The sequence below is a fragment of the Portunus trituberculatus genome, chromosome 50 (genome assembly GCF_017591435.1).
Source record: "Portunus trituberculatus isolate SZX2019 chromosome 50, ASM1759143v1, whole genome shotgun sequence".
NCBI lineage: Eukaryota > Metazoa > Arthropoda > Malacostraca > Decapoda > Portunidae > Portunus > Portunus trituberculatus.
Genome location: NC_059304.1, coordinates 8,235,888 through 8,254,943, shown reverse-complemented (window position 1 = coordinate 8,254,943; position 19,056 = coordinate 8,235,888). Strand labels below are relative to the sequence as shown.

Sequence of the window (19,056 nt, the reverse complement as noted above, 5' to 3'; positions counted from 1 at the left end):
TGGAGAAAAGCGTCACTCGTTCCTCCTCGCCTTGCTGATTGACTTGCCTCGATGGTTTTGTGTTTGGTGCGCTATGGGGAGGTTCGTGTCTGGTGTCTGGTGTCTAGTGTTTGGTGTATGGAGTTTGTTAGGTGTGTCTGTGTTAGTTTTTTGTGTGTTTTGTTTGGTAGATGGGTTGTGTGTGTGTGTGTGTGTGTGTGTGTGTGTGTGTGTGTGTGTGTGTGTGTGTGTGTGTGTGTGTGTTTGTGTTTGTCTCTCTTTCTTTCTCCCATTTCTTTATCTCTTTCTCTCTCTCTCTCTCTCTCTCTCTCTCTCTCTCTCTCTCTCTCTCTCTCTCTCTCTCTCTCTCTCTCTCTCTCTCTCTCTCTCTCTCTCTCTCTCTCTCTCTCTCTCTCTCTCTACTACTACTACTACTACTACTACTACTACTACTACTACTACTACTACTACTACTGCTACTACTACTATCTCTGTTTTACTACTAAAGTTACAAGGCTAATATCTTCTTAATATTTGACAAGAGAATAATAATAATGGTAATACTGATGATATTAATAATAATAATAATAATAATAATAATAATAATAATAATATAATAAACTTACATACTTCATAACTCATCATATTTTCTTTACTTTCTTTTGAATCTACTTTATCCACTTACTTTTACCTACTTCTCCTTCTCTTCTTCCTCCTCTTCTTCTTCTTCCTCTTCCTCTTCCTCTTCCTCTTGTTCTTGCTCTTCCTCCTTTTACTTTTGCTTCAGAGTGAGTGGTTTGTTTACAGATCCCGTAGTGTTTACATTTTTCTACTTTTTGTTATCATTACTTTTTTTTATTCCATTGTCCTCTCTCTTTCTTGTTGACCTCCTGGCCTTATCTTTCCCTTCCATCTCTTTGTTTCTCCTTCTTTCTCCCTCTTCCTTTCTCTTTCTCGCTTTTTTTTTCTCTCTCTCTTCACTTTCTCTTTCATCGTGACTTGCTTCTCTCTTTCTCTCTCTCTCTCTTTCTCTTCTTCTCTCCATCCTTTTATATCTTCCTTTCTTTCCAGCCTGTCAATCTCTCTCTCTCTCTCTCTCTCTCTCTCTCTCTCTCTCTCTCTCTCTCTCTCTCTCTCTCTCTCTCTCTCTTCTTGCATTTTTTTTTCGTTAATTTTGCTCCTTTTCGTTAATTCCCTTCTCTTCCTTCCATATTGCCACTTTTAAAATTAATTGCTAACTTGTTCCACCTCTCTCTCTCTCTCTCTCTCTCTCTCTCTCTCTCTCTCTCTCTCTCTCTCTCTCTCTCTCTCTCTCTCTCTCTGTTACTTTTCCTCGTTTTCTTCAGCTAATCAACATTTTTTTTCCCCTGTTTAAGAATATTTATTTTATCATGAAAGGTCTCTTGGTTTTAGACGAGTCATCCGTTTTCTTTCAACCTCATCTGCTCTTCTCGTTTTCTTTTTTCATTTGACTTTTTTTTTCGTGTTCTGACTTCCTTTCCTGTAGTTTTGTAAATGTTTCTTGTTCATTTGTCTCTAATTTCTACTTTTTCTTTCTCTTATTATTCAGGGTTTTTGTGGTCGTATTTTTTTTTCTATTTTAATAATTTACACTTCAAACAACATTATCATTATTATTATTATTATTTTCTCCTCTCCAGTCATGTTTATCAACCGTACTCATCCTTTATTTAATTTGCTTTTCGTGTCATTTTTATTTTTCTTTGCATTCCGGTTTCCACGATAAATTCCTCCATGTTTATTTGCATTCTGTCTCTCCTCCCCTCCGTGTTCAACTCTCCGTGTCTCTCTCGCTGTTTGGTTTGTTCGTCTGTTAATATAAACCTGCAAATTTATGTTCCATTATTCCCTTAGCAGTTTTCTTATTTTCTAACATTTTTTGTGTAAATTTGGGTTTTTTTTTTTTTTTTTGTGTGTGTATAAGTGTGTTGTCTGGTTTCTTGTATAGATTTTATTTCTCTCTCTCTCTTTATCTCTCCCTCTTCTTACTACATTTTTTAAAGACTTTTTATATATTTTTTTTATATTTGCCACTCGTTTTCTTCTTCCTCAGTGACTTCATCGGTGCATTTTCTCTCTTTCTCGCTACGTCCGGCAGTATTCTTTTTTCTTATTTTACATTTTCTTTGTTAAATCGTCAACAATATTCTCTTCTGTATTTAGTAAACGTCTCTGTATATTTTTTTTTATATCTTTCTCTTCTTTACAATTTCATCGGTATTATCTCTCTCTCTCTCTCTCTCTCTCTCTCTCTCTCTCTCTCTCTCTCTCTCTCTCTCTCTCTCTCTCTTCTCTTTTCTCAACAAATTAATCAGTAGTTCTCATTTCTCTTCTCCTTTCACCAAATTCTTCCGTGTGATTTGTCTTGCTGTTAAGTAAATCCGCATTTTTCCCATTTTTTTCTGCCTTTCTCTTTTCAATAAAATCCTCAGTAATTTCTCTTTTGCTTATTTTTCCAGCAAGTCCATCAGTCACATCGCGGAAGAAACCCTCCTTCTCATATTTAGTAAGTCAATCTCGTTCAGGTAAGCAGTGCAATTCATATAACACTCCCATTTATCTACAACCTTCCCTCAAGTGTTATATATGTCATTTTTTTTTTTTTTCACTTTCGCAATATTAAACTTTCTCTTTCATTACAAACGACTCCCTTCCTTTCACCTTTTCCCGTTTGCCTTTGCTTCTGCGTTCCAGGAAGAGAGGCACGTTGCGTTACGGTATGTGGCGTTGCTGCTTTCATTAGTTTCTACCTAGGCACGCGTCTCAAGGTTCCCCGCTATAGTGTTGCGCGTTCCTGGTATTCGTGCTGTGTTCCGTGGTAGCGTGAAGACCGTGACGTTTGTATCATAGGGTCTGTTTACCTGTCTGTGTGTCTTCCCTCTTTTCCCTCTTCGTGTCCCTGTGCACAGATATCTTGTTTTTATGTAGGAGGGGAAAAACTTCTCAAGGGCAACAAAAAAGAGTAAACAAATATCTCCACTTAGTTGCCAGTCCCCGTGCAGGTAGAATGAAGGGAAGGATTGGAGTATATGGTGAAAAATGTACGTAGGAAGTTATGACTATTAAAGAAAACTTGTCTTTACACGAGGAGTTTAAAAGTGGAAAGAAGTTGAGAGATGAAAAAGAGAAAATAGGGGAATTAAATCTCTCTCTCTCTCTCTCTCTCTCTCTCTCTCTCTCTCTCTCTCTCTCTCTCTCTCTCTCTCTCTCTCTCTCTCTCTCTCTCTCTCTCTTCGTGTGTGTGTGTGTGTGTGTGTGTGTGTGTGTGTGTGTGTGTGTGTGTAACTTCCCTGACTTACCTCTCCTTTCTCCCTCTCTTCCTTTCCTTTCTCTCCTCTTTCCCTTCTCTCCTTCCACCCCCCTCCTCCCCCGTGACCCTCCTCTCCTCCCTAACCCGACCCGTGCCAGCCTGTGCCGCGCCTCTCACGTGATAACAAAGCCAAAAGGTTGTGGTTGTTATACACACGCACTTTCACGCCGCCCAAGAGAGAGAGAGAGAGAGAAGAGAGAGAGGAATTTTTTTACGAAATTTTCTTTTTCTATTTTTTTTTCTCTCCATATTTCATTTTCTTTTACAATTTTTCTTCGCACATTCTCAAATTTCTTTTCTCTGCAGTTTTTCCCCTCCTTACATTTTCTCCAGCCTTCATAATTCTCTCTCTCTCTCTCTCTCTCTCTCTCTCTCTCTCTCTCTCTCTCTCTCTCTCCTCGCAAGTATGATAATCACGTTTGTCTGTGTGAAGAAGACCTGAAGAAGAATAAGCCATGAATGAGAGAGAAGAAATGAACAAAATGAAAAGGAGGAGGAGAAGGAGAAAGAAAGAAAGAGAGAGAGAGAGAGAGATAAAAGGCACGAATGATTTGATGTATACGTACATTATCATAAGAGTTAACTGGTCTGCTGCCGTTCCGCTCTCCATTCTATCTTTAAATGTTTCTCTGCCAAGTGTTCTGTAGTAATGTCAACGGTTGGAATTATTAGTCGGTTATTGACTCTCGTATACTGATATATTTATTTTTTTTTTTTTCGCTTTATTTATGTTTTTATTTTTTATTTACCTTCTTGACTTCCTGTCTTGTAAATGGTTGCGTTTGTAAGATTTCTCCTCCTCTTCTTCCTCCTCGTTCGTCTTTATTTCCTTTTTTTTTTTTCGTCCACATCATCGTTTCTTTCTTTCTCTCTTCCTCTTATTATTATTATTATCTTTACTTTTCTTTCTCCTTTTCCTACCCCTTTTCCTTCTTCTTTCCTCCTCCTCCTCGTTTTCCTCCTTCTCCTCCTCCTCCTTCTCCTCTTCCTCCTGATGACAAGGAAAAGTTTATGAGGTTCTCCGACGATGACCTTCTTTCGCCTTGCCCCCCCTTCTTCCCCCCGGCCCCTCCCGCCCCGCCATGCCCTACCCCGCCTCCTCCTGCCCCTCTTCCTCCTGCCTCGTGTTGCCCCGGAAACCTACACCACCTTTCCCAACATGGCCACGCCTTTGGTACTTTGAGCCTACCCTGTCATTATTTGCTCGTCATCCCTTCCTCCGCTTCCTACTCCTCTTCCTCTTCCTCTTCCTCTTTCTCTCTCTCTCTCTCTCTCTCTCTCTCTCTCTCTCTCTCTCTCTCTCTCTCTCTCTCTCTCAGTTCTTCCTGTTCTGGTCATTTTCTGGGTTTTTTTTTTTTTTTTGGTGCTGTTTTAGCTGTTGTTTTTATTGTTGCTGTTTTGTTGTTCTTCTTGTTCCTTTTTCTCTATCTCATTCTCCTTTTTCTTCGTCTTTTTTCTTCTTTTTCTTTTTCTTCTTCTTCTTCTTCTTCTTCTTCTTCTTCTTCTTCTTCTTCTTCTTCTTCTTCTTCTTCTTCTTCTTCTTCTTCTTTTCTCCTCCTCCTTCTTCTTTTCTCCCTTCTTTACTTTTCCGCAGTAAAATTTCCTTTTCTTCCGCCTTTTCCATATGTATGTTCTATTCCACTTTCACATTAACAACCCTTTATCCCTTCCCACCCCTCTCCCCGAACACACACACACACACACACACACACACACACACACACACACACACACACACACACACACACACACACACACACACACACACACGTACTCATATTCTGCGTTACAAAACTTACAACCACCATCACTACCACCACCACCACCACCACCCAGTATACACGTACAGTACCTTCCCTGTGCATCGTAAACACCAGGTACTACGGACAGGTGAGGCTCAGGTGAGGTACTGGCGAGAGTCGTGACCACCCCGGCCCGCCTCGTGCTCGCAAGGGGAGACTTAGGCCAGTTAAGGTTGTATAGTACTTTCTCTTTCAGTTACCCACCTAGACACACACACACACACACACACACACACACACACACACACACACACACACACACACACACACACACACACACACACACACACATGACATGAGAGAGAGAGAGAGAGAGAGAGAGAGAGAGAGTATGCTAAATCACAGGTCAGGTTTGCCAGGTGAGAGGGAAGGAAGAAACGTTATTAGGAAGTCACGAGGCTTGTACAGGTGTGTGTGTGTGTGTGTGTGTGTGTGTGTGTGTGTGTGTGTGTGTGTGTGTGTGTGTGTGTGTGTGTGTGTGTGTGTGTGTCCGTGTCTTCATCCGTTTTCTTTATCATACTTCATACTTTTCTTTCTCTTCTCGTATGTTTCGTCACTTATAGTACTCAAATCTACAAAGGAACATAAAGAAAGTTGCAAGAAGCCACCAGGCCGACACGTGGCAGTCCCTGAAAGCTTCCTCCAGCCACACCAGACAGACATCACTGAGGCCAAATGAGCGTGCCACGAAGAGCCTATCACCCTCAGCAGGCCTCGTGGGTTCTCATATATAAGCCAGTCATGACAAATTACACCTGGATACAAAAACCTCACTGTCGTCCTTGCCTCTCTGGTTCTCCTTAAGACTCGTAGAACTTATCTTGTTCACTAAGGCTCGTGTTTCCAGACTTCTATTTCCTGGTCTCAGTTCATTTCTTTTTAACAGGCTCTACAGTGCAGGTTGTTATCGTTTCAAGGATGTTTCCGTGCGTGGTTCTTGCGATAGTTGAGAAAAGGTTCCATGGCGTGAATGCGGAATATTGCCTCGAGTGCCAGACTGATTATTTCTGTGGTTTGGTGGGAATTCAGTGTTTTCAAATTCAGGTGTAAGAGACGCGTTGTGGAGTGTTTCAAGATCTCACCGCGGCAACCTTCAGCAGCCAGTATATAGTTTGTTGAGGGATGTTCACGATTAACAAGGAATATGTCGTTATTGGGGAAACACGCATGAGAATTCGACTAACCGTAGACGATTTCTGACCTCTGAATGTAATGAAAGTAAAAAATGACAACCGTATCCGAACACACTCCATGAAGGAACAGAACACGGCTCGGGTCCTCTCCCATCTTAAGACATGGACTCGGGAGTGGCGCACTTGAGGGAAGGCAAATCTTGCGTCACTCGTGCTGGACCCAAACAAGATGCTGGAACAGGAAGTAGAAAGTACTGCCTTTCAAATGGATTGGGAAAAATCCCATCGGTGATCTCCCCGGCGGGGAATCGAACCCCGGTCTCCCGCGTGACAGGCGGGGATACTAACCACTATACTACCGAGGAATGAAATAATTTGTTTAGATTTACTTAGAAGTTGTTCGTATTTTTATTTTCATTGACTATTTACCTGGTGGTGTTAGTGTTATCATTTTACTTTTTGTTACTATATCCATTATCATTGATAATTCAATCACTGTCTTGTTGGTCTCTCTATACATTTTTGTGCCTTTCCTTGCGTCACGTGAGCCTCACCAGCACGCCAGGTCTGGGTGCACGCGGTAAGGGCACTATGTTTTTCCACACTCCATCTATGAATGTATGCAATGCCGCGTTCCTCTCCGTAGCCTTCTGTCAGGGCGGGGAGCGATGTAAGTTTGGTATCCAGCTATGAACGAGTACTTTTCTTTGTGCTGCATCTCATATCAGTTCGAGTAACAAGGTGAGGCTCTTCATGGGTGGTTTACTAGCGCACCACCATCATCGTCACTACCACCACCACCGCCGCCGCTGCCGCTGCCGCTGCCGCCACCACTCAAGCACAAAAAGAGGACGCGGTTTATTGGTCTGGTAGTCCAGCATCTCTCGACAGGTTTCCGTGTTTCGCTTTCTCTCCGCGGCGCAGAAAAAGCTTCCCGAGCAAGTAGCGGCGCAATCAGTCGAAATTAGGTCGAGGGACGCATGCGTGTCGCGGCGGCGGGCGTGGCGGGCGTGGCAGATTTGGCTAGGGGCGCAGGCCAAGGAAGTGGTAAACCCTGCAGGAGGTGAGGAGGGGAAGGTCCTGCTGGAAGGAAGCTTATCGTTCTTTCCTTTCTCTTCTATAGGGTGTCACATTTGGAAGGTTAAAAAAATAAGAAGATGCGTCAGATTTTCCCTTCTATACACTAGCAGTAAGAAACATACACTGTAGCTAATAAGCACGAGCACAGACTACTGCACTGTAACCGTGTAACGTAAAGTAGTCTATAATACAACGGATGCCCAATAAGTTCTTCTTCTAAATATGGACGTTGTAAATTTATGTCTTTTTTCTTTCGTTTGTGTAAGCATGACGTGTTTCAGATCCTCTCTTTCCGCATCACTCACAACACAATTCGTATTTTTCTTTGTTGTCTTGCTCTGTTTTGTAGTTATTTGTTCTTGCTTTATACACAACCTCTGAGGCTGGCATGTTGTCATATAGTTCTTCTTCTTTCTTAATATTTTTTCCTCTGTAATATATTTAACTTTTCATTTTTTTTACATCTTGCTTCCATTTTTCACCATCCCATGCCTTGGTTATTGAGTTAAGGTCATTTTTCTTAATATCTTTCAGTTGTTCAAGTGAAGAGGATTCTAAGCAGTAGTTATTAACATTTTCTCTTCTTTCTTGTATATATTTTGTCATTAAGTAGTCAGTGGATTTCGTTTTCTAAGATATATTTGTTGAATTTCATTTGGCTTCTCTAATTCTATTTTTTATGCACCTTGCCCCCCCCCTTCTCTCACTGTGTATACTTGTGCATATACCCAACATTATTTTATATACTGTATTTTTCATTGTCTTGAATTTTCTTCATATCCGTCTTAGTATTTCCTAACGTACTTAATCCATAAAGTAATGAAGGACCACCACGCTCTTCCAATGTTTTCCCTGTTAAAAGTTTGTTACAGCTTTGTTTTATTACAGGACATGCCATATTAGCCGTTACTCTTGCTCTGTCTGTCAGCCTTTGTTTGTGTTTCTTAAAGTAATCATCCTTATCTATTACCGTAATACCCAAATACTTTATTTCATCACTCACTTCTACTCCTCTTATACTTATTTTGTTTTTTTTGGGGGGGCGGGTTGAGGTGATATATCATTATCTTACTTTTTTCTGCATTTATCCTTAATCCATTTTCTATTCTTTTCATAGTCAATACATCTATCTTTTTTTTCAGTCTCTTCTGATCTTGGTAAAATAATCCCATCGTCTGCAAAAATGAGAGCACACAAGTTCACCGCTCTGTCGCTCTATCCTTCAGATTCTTCCAGTCTCTGTATTATGTCGCATGCTTTGAGTCAAATAGCGTTGTTGAGGCTGCGCACCCTTGCTTGATTCCACTGAAGAGTTGTATGTTTAGTTCATTTCCATCTTCCATATTTTTTTGTGTGGTCATTGATATAAGTTTCTTTGTATCAAGTCTAGTATGTTCTCGTGTATCTTAATCTTCATCATCACATTAATTAGTGTTTTTCTATCCACGGAATCATATGCTTTAGAGAAGCCTTTTGCCTATTGTTAAAGGGATCTTCCTATGTTATTTTTTTTTCTATGCAGTATTTTAGTAGCGTAAGGTTGTTTTCCATGCGTCCCAATTTTTGTAAAGCCGTTTTGAATTTCTTTTATGAGATCATTTGCTTTAATATGTTCTTCTATCTTATTTTTTACTGCTGATGTCATAAACAGCTTGTAGGATATGTCTATCATGGCCATTGGTCTGAATCCTGATGGTCTAGGCTTTACTTTCTTGGGTGTCATTGTTGTCTTGGACGTTCCCCATCCTGCTGGTATTCTTCCCTCTTCTAAGACTCTATTAAAACATTTGTCATGGTTTTTAAGAATTTTTCATTGTCTTTTAGTCCTTTGTATAGCTCAGGTACTAAGTTAACAGGTCCTGCTGCTTTTTTTATCATTTAATATTATGTTTTGTTTCACCTCAATATCTTTTAGTTCTAGTTTAGTCATAGTATTTACAACCTCTACTACTCACACTGCCATGTCGAGGTGTTCCCTTATTTGTAGTGCTCCATTTAGAGTATTTTTTTTTTTTCCGTCCTTCTTGTTCGTTTTGTATTATAATCTCTTCCTGTTGTTCATCCCAGTGGTGTTTATAATGTGTTTTGGTTTCATCATTACATACTCATCCATCCTGCTGTGTTGCTTTTGATAAATATTCTGTCAATAGTCCTTCATATTCCTACTGCTTTCTTCTTTAATGAGGCAGTTTTCTTGTTCATCATGGTTTTGCAATGTATTCTCTCTTTTTGGTTTCTTCCTTAATTTATCAATCTATTCCCATGTTTTCTTGATATTTCTATTACTTTTTATCTCTTTCGTTTCTTTTTCTTCTTGTTTGTAGATAGACTTCTTTATTATCATCTGTACTTTTTACCTCCTCCTCTCCTTCTCCTCTCCTTTCATCGCTTTCTTCTTCCTCTTCTGTTGTTTCGTTCCTCATAAGTCTTTTATTGCTTTTTTTTTTCTCTTCTTTATCCCTTTTCTTATCTATTCCGTGCTTCCTCCTTCATCTTCTTTCCGTCATAGATTAGTTCTCTTTTATACTGTGTTTTTAATGTGTTGTCTGCTTTATCCTTTAACACTTTATTCAATTTCTCAGTGTTTATGATATTTTTCTTGATAATTGTTTCTGCCTTCTTTGATTTCTTTAGTGATGTTTTGTACGTTCTATAATTTTATACACTGGGTTTTAGCATGATTTTCTTACTCTTCTCGTTCTTAATCTTACTTCTATCAGGGTGTGATCTGTTATATCAGTGTTACTTCTTCTTCTTCTTCTTCTTCTTCTTCTTTTTCTTTTTCTTCTTCTTCTTCTTCTTCTTCTTCTTCTTCTTCTTCTTCTTCTTCTTCTTCTTTCTCTTTCTCTTTCTCTTTCTCTTTCTTTCTCTTTCTCCTTTCTTCTTCTTCTCTTCCTTCTCCTTCCTTCTTCTTCTCATTCTCATTCACATTCTCATTTTTCTTTTCTCCTTCTCCTTCTCCTTCTCCTTCTCCTTTTCCTTCTCTTTCTCTTTCTCCTTCTCCTTCTCCTTCTTCTTCTTCTTCTTCTTTCTTCTCCTTTTCTCCGAAGCTTTATTTCCTTTCATTATTTTTACTTCCTTACTTCCTTTTACTTCCCTCCATTGCCTTCATAAGTATCATAACAGTCTTTAGTTGCCAATACAGAATCAGTCACACTTTCCTTGCTCTTCATTGCCCAATTACTGATTCATGTGTGTATTGATTGCCATGACACACTCCCTACGCTACCTCACACGCACACACTCACACACGGACACACAGACACGCACACATGGGCAATTACAGTCAGCATTTAGCATCATCTAATTATACTTTTCCATCCATTCAGTAATCACTTTTCCATTCTCATTGATCCTTTAACTGATATTTTTTCTTATATCAATATGGCCGTTTAAATTTCATAATATTGTAAGTTTGTTTTCTTCTTCATTGTTTTCTGTTATTTTTTTTTTATTTCTTTATTTTCACTATTTTCATTTCTTTTGTCATTTATTGAGAAATGTACAAATCTAAAGCTCATTTGTTAATTTCTTCTTCTTCTTCTTCTTTTTCTTCTTCTTCTTCTTCTTCTTCTTCTTCTTCTTCTTCTTCTTCTTCTTCTTCTTCTTCTTCTTCTTCTTCTTCTTCTTCCCCTTCCTCTTCCTCTTCCTCTTCCTCTTCCTCTTCTTTCCGTCGCTTTATTTTTCCATTACTTTTACTGTTTTTCTTCCTTTTATTCTCCTCTATTACCTTGACCCTGTTTACTGACCTTGTGTTCTTCCTCTTTACTTGCTTCTTTCTCGTTTCTTTCCTGCTCGTTTTATTTTTCTTCTTTCCATTCCATCGTCCTCTACTTTCAGCGGCGTCATTGTGTCTTGGGAACGAAATAAGCAGCCGTACACTCACTATTATGTATCAGTTGAGTTCGTATCTTCTCATTCACAGTGGAACCATGCGTGCTTTGGGGTCCGAGGGGTCTCCAAGCGCACGGGTTCGAATCCTGTCCACGGTCTGAGTGCAGGTTGGGCTTTCTCACTCCGGACAACGGTTTACTAGCGGGTGGGATTTTAGAGTGGAGTTACCCCAAAAAAAGTATCCCCTTTAACCCATAAATTCCTGTGAAAACTCCACATGGTATAAATAAAAAGAATACTACATTGAAACACCGCAGCTCTCAATTTGCAATACCTGAGTTTTCTTTGATTTATCCCATTTTCTTTTACCTATTCATATTTCTTTTATTGATTTTTTTTTTTCATGTACATTTTCTTTCTCTGCGTTCAGTTTTTTTTTTTTTTTATATATATATATATATATCATTCTTTTAAATTGTTCCTTTTTTATTTGTTTATTTTTTTTTTTTTTTGAACGTCTTGCAATGGTTTCATATGACCACGATGTCGCGATGCCTTAAATCAATCAATCAGTCAGTCAGTCAGTTTTTTTTTTTTCTACTCTTCCTTCTTTTCCTCTCTCTCTCTCTCTCTCTCTCTCTCTCTCTCTCTCTCTCTCTCTCTCTCTCTCTCTCTCTCTCTCTCTCTCTCTCTCTCTCTCTCTCTCTCTCTCTCTCTCTCTCTCTCTCTCTCTCTCTCTCTCTCTCTCTCTCTCTCTCTCTCTCTCTCATATTAGTCGTACAAGTTAATTGGCTTCTAACACTCCTATCGTTGCATCACATCGTCACTCGTCGCCATTGATGAAAAAAAATAATAATAAATAAATAAAACGCACCAATGCCTTATACAACAACAATCTTCAGCACTCCACTTGGTTTATCAGAGAGTGTTTGTTTTTTCCTTGTATTTAGGAAACCCAACTCACTACATGACACTCAGAAACTTTCCTCCGTTATCTATTTTTATCGGAAATCGTACTCTACAAACCTGTCAGCACCTTTTTTGAGTTCGCATCTACCCTTCATGTGGGGAAATAGAGTAAGGTCACCGCCACCAATACTCGCGCGAGAGACGAGCAGTGAACGGGGAAGTGGTTCGCGTATCCGTGTCTAGAAAGAGCGGCACATTCTGGCTTCCTTGGCGAGAAGGTGCTGGTGTGGTGCGGCTCTCTCCTCTCTCCATCTTCTTGCTTCCCCTCCCCCTCACCTCAGACCTCTCACGCCACGGAGGTGAAGCCAAAATTACTGAATGAGAAGAAAAACCGGCAAGAACGTATCCAGGTGTGAATCGCGTTTCTCTACCAGGTGTAAAAGTTAAGTGAGTCTCAGTAGTGTTGCTGATGAGATGTTTTACTGCAGGAACTCATAAAGGGATAGATAAGTGGTGAAAGAGGAGGAGAATATAAAAAAGAGAAAGAAAATATGAGTAATCTTGAAATTTTTGTCTCCTTCAAGTTCGTGGTTTTCTCGTGAGAAGTTAGCTCAATTTGACGGCCACACTAAGATACCAGGTATTTTACAACCCCCCCCCTTCCAACAGCAGTGATAATAAACCCCAGCCACGTCATCCTTCTCATCATAATCATCAACCTCTACGCTTCCACTCCAGGGCAAATGCCTCTCCCTGCTTGCTTCTTTCACTTCCTAGGCCACTCGTCCACTCAACACTCCACACCACTCTCCTAACACTTGACGCATTCCATCATTTACATCACTTCCGTCTTTAGAGTCTGGTAGCTTTATTGGGTCTTTTTCTCAGTTTTTTGTTCCCGTTAACCTCTTCAGTAATGGGACACATTTTTACCTTGAGATTTGTGTACGATTAGACCATTTTATCGACATTAGGTAGGGTTTATTGACGTCAGAAGATTAGTGGGCACAGTCTTCACTATTTTGATACCCTACATAAGTTTCTGAAGCTGTTTAAAATCATCAAACAACAAGCAGAATGAATATGGAAACACGTCATGGTACTCAAACTTTACCATAGAAAAATAGATGATTAGATGATCTGCAATTTCTGGTCATGTAAGCTTGTAGTTGCTATAATTTTGTTGTTCTAGATGAAACAGTCGTGTGGAACTCTATGTATTATTAGTGTCTGCACGTATGTAAAACTATTGCAAGGGTTCTGGTGTTAGCAATGCAGTAATTAATTCTAGTAGATGTTTGTTCCTCCTCCTCCTCTTCTTCATCCTTATGTCTCTTATTGAATGTTTGTTACTCCTTCTCATCTTTATTTCTCTCTATGAATGTTTGCTGTTCCTCCTTCTCTTCCTCACCATTATGTCTCTCATCGAAGGTCTGATCCTTCCTCTCTTCTTCACCTTTATGTTTCACTGAAAAGGAGAGAAACGAAAATGTTCTCTCCTCTTTTACCACACAGCTTTTCTTCTTCCTCACCCTTCCTCCTCCTCCTCCTCCTCCTCCTCCTCCTCTTTCTTTATACCTGCTTTTATTACCACCTCCTCTAAGACACGCTAGATATTTATACCACACAACACATGGATATTTTTCCCACACACCAGTCTCTCTCTCTTAGTCCTGTTTCTTGGATTCGATAGAGTTCATTCCCCGCCCTGAGTAAAACTGGCATCATCACTCCGTAGGTTGATATAGAAGGTGTACATGTGCCAGTTTGTTTGAGTCATGTTGCATAAGGTCGTGGAGTTTTGGGTCTTGTAGATGTGACGTGGTTCTTCTTCTTCTTCTTCTTCTTTTTCTTCTTCTTCTTCTTCTTTTTCTTTATCTTTTTCTCTTTCTTTTCTTTTCTTTTCTTTTCTTCTTTTCTTTTCTTTTCTTTTCTTTTTCTTCTTTTCTCCTTCTCCTTCTTTTCTTTTCTTTTCTTTGTCTTTTCTTTTCCTTTTCTTCTTCTTCTTCTTCTTCTTCTTCTTCTTCTTCTTCTTCTTCTTCTTCTTTTTTCTTTTCTTTTCTTTTCTTTTCTTCTTTTCTTCTTCTTCTTCTTCTTATTATTATTATTATTAGTAGTAGTAGTAGTAGTAGTAGTAGTAGTAGTAGTATTCTTTTCTTTTCTTTTCTTTTCTTTTCTTTTCTTTTCTTCTTCTTCTTCTTCTTCTTCGTATTATTATTATTATTATTATTATTATTATTATTATTATTATTATTATCATTCTTCTTCTTCTTCTTCTTCTTCTTCTTCTTCTTCTTCTTCTTCTTCTTCTTCTTCTTCTTCATCTTCTCCTTCTTCTTCTTCTTCTTCACGCCACCTTAATCCCACTGTATTGCAGGATCAGCCGCTCGAGTTATCCTTCTCCACCTGTTTCTATTCTTTGCATCATCTTTTTGAACTCCCAGCTTGTTCATGTCACTCCTTGTTACGTCTCTCCATCTTATTCTTTGTCTCCCAGCACTCCTTCTCCTCCAAACCTCCGCCATCATTGCCTTCTTCATTGGTACATTCTCGTGGGTTTTCACTATTGTCCTCAATATGGAAGTGAAGGAAAAGGAGGACTGGGAGGAGAAGGAGGAGGTAGTAATGGTGGTGGTGGTGGTGGTGGTTGGGTGAGAGAAAGGAGACTGCAATTTTTTCTCTTACTCTGTTTTTCTTTCTCTCCTGTTCACTGAGTACCATTAGGAGGAAGGGGAAGGGAAGCAAGATGAAGATGATGAACGTCTATCTCGTTTTTTCACTGTCGAACATTAAGTGCACTTGAATTGTAAGAAGAGATGAAGTAATCCCTATCTCATCTTTTTAATGGGAAAACGTTAGAAGAAGAAAGAGAAGGAAAATAAGTGGAAGAAGGAGAAGGATGAGGAAGATTGTGCATGGCGTCCAACAGATAATGTAAAACGCGAGAGAGACAGACAGACAGAAATAGAGGCAAAGAAAAGTACATGGAGATACAGAGAGACAGAGACAAAGACAGAAAGAAAGAGAAAGAGAGAAAGTAGGCAGCATTCAGAGCAAGGTGAGGACAAGACTACTGTTATCACAACTCGCCAGGTGAACACAGCCGGTAGAGACAAGGCAAGAGAGGCAGAGAGTGGCTAGGGGTGGCGGCCTCTCAAATAAAGGCGAAAGGAGAGAAAGAGTGAGAGTGACGGCTTAGAAAGAGGGAGAGTGGGGAGAGGATTCACCTAACAGGGAGCAATGGGGTCTGTTCTTGTAGGGGAGAAAGGGAGAGGAGGAAAGACATTGAAAAGGGGATGCTATGTGAGGGAGAGGGAAGAGGAGAGGGGAAAGGAAAGAAAGATGACCACTACAGCCACTAATACCATTCCATACTCTCCACACTCCACTAAATTGATTCCTGGTTTGAGTTTTTCACACTCATTCCTAATCACTCCCAGTTATTTACAGGCACTTGCAGTCATTCCCCACTTATGTCCGAATACCTATTGTTCTTCCCTGTTATTCCCAGTTATTTTCAGTTTTCTATTCCTACTCATTCCAATTCATTCTCACTCATTTCCTGTTATTTTCAGTCATTTCGTTATTTTCAGTCATTCTTCTTTATTTTCAGTCATTCTTCTTTATTTTCAGTCATTCTTCTTTATTTTCAGTCATTCTTCTTTATTTTTAGTCATTCTTCGTCAATTTCAGTCACTGTCAGTCATTCCTAGTTGTTATTCCCAACCGTTCTTAGTTATTCTTGTCTATTACGAGTCATTTTCACTCATTCCCAGTTTTTTTTTCTCAATCATTCTCAGTTTGTTTGTTTTTTCTCAATCATTCCCAGCCATTCCTAGGTATCACCACTCACTTAATCCCTTTCCAGCTAGTTCCTATCATTCCCAATTCCTCTTTATTTCATTCCCTTCATTCCTTCCTACGGTTCATTCATTCCCCATTCATTCACTCCTGTCTGTTCACATTCTACCATTCCTATCCACTCTAACCCTTCCCATGCATCACCAACCTCACACTAACCTGTCTCTTCCTACCCACCCACTAACTACTAACCTCCTCTCCTTCTCTCCCCTCTTACCCATCCCTTCTTCCCCTTTTCTCTGTTATCCATCCTTTATTTCCCCTTCCTTCATTCCCTAATACCCTGTTTGACTCCCTCCTCCCTCCTTCTGTATCCACTAACCTTTTCCTCTCCTCTCCCCTCTTGCTTATCCTTTTTTCCCCTTTTCTCTGTTATCCATCCTTTCCTTCCCCTTCCTTCCTTCTCTAATACCTGTTGACTTCCTCCTGCCTCCTGTATCCTCCTCCTCTCCTTACCTGCTTCCTCCCCACCTCGTAACTCGCCCCACCTGCCTCGCCTGCTGCGCCGCGCCCTCCCACCTGTGGCTTGTCGGTGCAGGTGGTGTCCCTCTTCGAATCCCGGTAGGACGATGACTTCATTGAGGAGACGCAATAAATAGTGCTGGGTAGGCCTAATGAAGTGTGTGTGTGTGTGTGTGTGTGTGTGTGTGTGTGTGTGTGTGTGTGTGTGTGTGTGTGTGTGTGTGTGTTTACTTCCGGGTCAGTGTAGTTTTGTGCTGGAGGAGGAGGAGGAGGAGGAGGAGGAGGAGGAGGAGGAGGAGGAGGAGGAGGAGGAGGAGGAGGAGGAGGAGGAGGAGGAGGAGGAGGAGGAGGAGGAGGAGGAGGAGGAGGAAGAGGATAAATATAGATAAAGGATATAAATGAGTGAATGAATGAGAGGAGAGTGGAGGAAAAAAAAAAGGACGATAAAGAGGAGAATATAAGAAAAAAGAGAAGAAGGAAGAAACAAACAAACAAACAAACAAACAAACAAACAAAAGAAAAAGAAAGAAAGAGAAGAAGAGAGGGAAAAAGACAAGATTTAAGAGAAAAATTAATATAGAAATGAGATGATAACACACACACACACACACACACACACACACACACACACACACACACACACACACACACACACACACACACACACACACACACACACAGAGAGAGAGAGAGAGAGAGAGAGGTCAAATGTTTTCATCTGGAGGTCAACAAGGAAGCGTGACCCGGAGACCTCGACGCGGTGGGAGGCTGAGGACAGGCATGGGAGGAACAGGAGGTCATGATACGGGGAAAGGGAGAAGAGGCAAGAGGGAAGAGGGGAATGGGCGAGGCCAGGTGAAGGGAAGCGAGTGTCTGGAGTAAAGTGGGGAGACTACAAGGTGGATATCAGAGGAATGGAAAGTGGTTATGGGAGAAGAGGAGACGGAGGAAGAAGAGGAGGAGGAGAATGAAAGGGAAGAGATACAGAATTGAATTAGTAAGTAAAGGGTTAAGAAAAGTCATCACGTGAAAGCAGGAGAGTCTTTGGATGGTTGGGAGAGAGAGAGAGAGAGAGAGAGAGAGAGAGAGAGAGAGAGAGAGAGTTTGGTATAAAGTTATAGGATCTAGAATATGGGAGGTGGAAGGTTAGGTTAGGTTATTAGGATGGGTTAGGATGGGTTAAGGTAGGTTTGGTTTAGTGAGGTTAGGCAAGGTTTGGTTTGGTTAGGTTAAGTTAGGTTAGGATAGGTTAGGTTAGGATAGGTTAAGGTAGGTAAGGTAGGTTTGGTTTGGTTAGGTTGGGTTAGGTTGGGTCTGATTAGGTTAGGTTGAACTGGGTTAGATTGGGTTCAGTTCGATTGCGTTCGGTTCCGTTGGGTTGTGCTGGGTTAGGTTAGGTTATCTTAAGTAGAGAACAGGAAGCGGTGTTTTCTATCAGTACCTATCTATTAATCTATCCACTGTATGGTTTTATTTATCGACATCTTATTGTACATTTTGTTTCCTATTTATCTACTCACTTATTTCATGTCTATATATTTTCCATGACTAGGTAAAGAAAACAGACCTTCCCTCACCTCTATATGGTCCTGACACCTTAATGAACCTTTTTTTTACTATATTTTTTGTTGTCCTTGTCTTTGTTCCTTGCCGGCGCGCTTCCATATAAAAAAAAAAAAACTTATCATTTGTTCCCTTTCACGTGTCCTGCTGCCGTGGTCCCGTTGGGGCTGAGTGTGTGGCGCGGGGTTAGTTAGTTAGGCAGGGACTCATACAGCATCTGAACACCGCCTCTCCTCTCCATCATGTAACCTTTATTCATTAACCTTGCAACCTCTCACTCACACTCGCTCCAAACTCTCCTATCTATTCCTGCCACCTCCCTGTCCCTTTCTACACCTCCCCTTACCAGTTTGTACCTTCTCTTAATACACTCCTCTGCTCCTCCTCTTAATCTGCCATCTCTCTCTGCTGTTTTCTGTTATTTCTTGTCTTTCTAATGATCGTACAATGATGCTCTGTTTTATTACCATGCTTTGTAACCTTTCTATTAACTTCCAATGTTCCCTGCTACTTGTCTGTCTTGTATTGATTCCTCCTACCTTCTCACCACATGCAGTTCTATAAATAAATTGCTTCATCTTTCTCTTTCTCCTCCTCGTCTTATTTCTCTCTCTTTTTATCTTTGTTTCATCTCTGTCTGTCTGTTTCTCTCTCTCTCTCTCTCTCTCTCTCTCTCTCTCTCTCTCTCTCTCTCTCTCTCTCTCTCTCTCTCTCTCTCTCTCTCTCTCTCTCTCTCTCTCTCTCTCTCTCTCTCGCTTTTCATTTATTCTTGAAAGAGAGAGAGAGAGAGAGAGAGAGAGAGAGTTACTAGTGTTCATCTCCCAGTCACGTGTCTCATAATTTATTTTCATGAGTAAATTTACGTTTGCATTTTTTTTTTTTTTTTTTGCGTCTCTTTACAATGATATGTGACTTGCTTGCTCGCGTGTAACTGTCTGTCTCTTTATGACGTTTATTATCATGTCCTTCTTAACTCCTCCTCCTCCTCCTCCTCCTCCTTCTCCTTCCTCCTCCTCCTCCTCCTCCTCCTCCTCCTCCTCCTCCTCCTCCTCCTCCTCCTCCTCCTCCTCCTCCTCCTCCTCCTCCTCCTCCTCCTCCTTTT

General features: G+C 40.5%; 1 long non-coding RNA gene and 1 other non-coding gene across 3 annotated transcripts in view; one reads left to right on the top strand and one right to left on the bottom strand.

The window, feature by feature from the left end:
• LOC123500044 overlaps positions 1 to 19,056 on the top strand; it is a 125,151-nt gene that overhangs the window by 16,352 nt on the left and 89,743 nt on the right. Inside the window, exon 3 of one of the 2 annotated variants that reach the window (XR_006673156.1) lies at positions 2,460 to 2,506. The exons of the other annotated variant lie outside the window; for it this stretch is intronic. This is a non-coding gene — a long non-coding RNA (uncharacterized LOC123500044). The remainder of the gene's footprint in view (positions 1 to 2,459; positions 2,507 to 19,056) is intronic. 2 annotated transcript variants of the gene reach the window in all.
• On the bottom strand, positions 6,539 to 6,610 carry Trnad-guc. The gene has a single exon. It is a non-coding gene; the product is annotated as a tRNA-Asp (tRNA).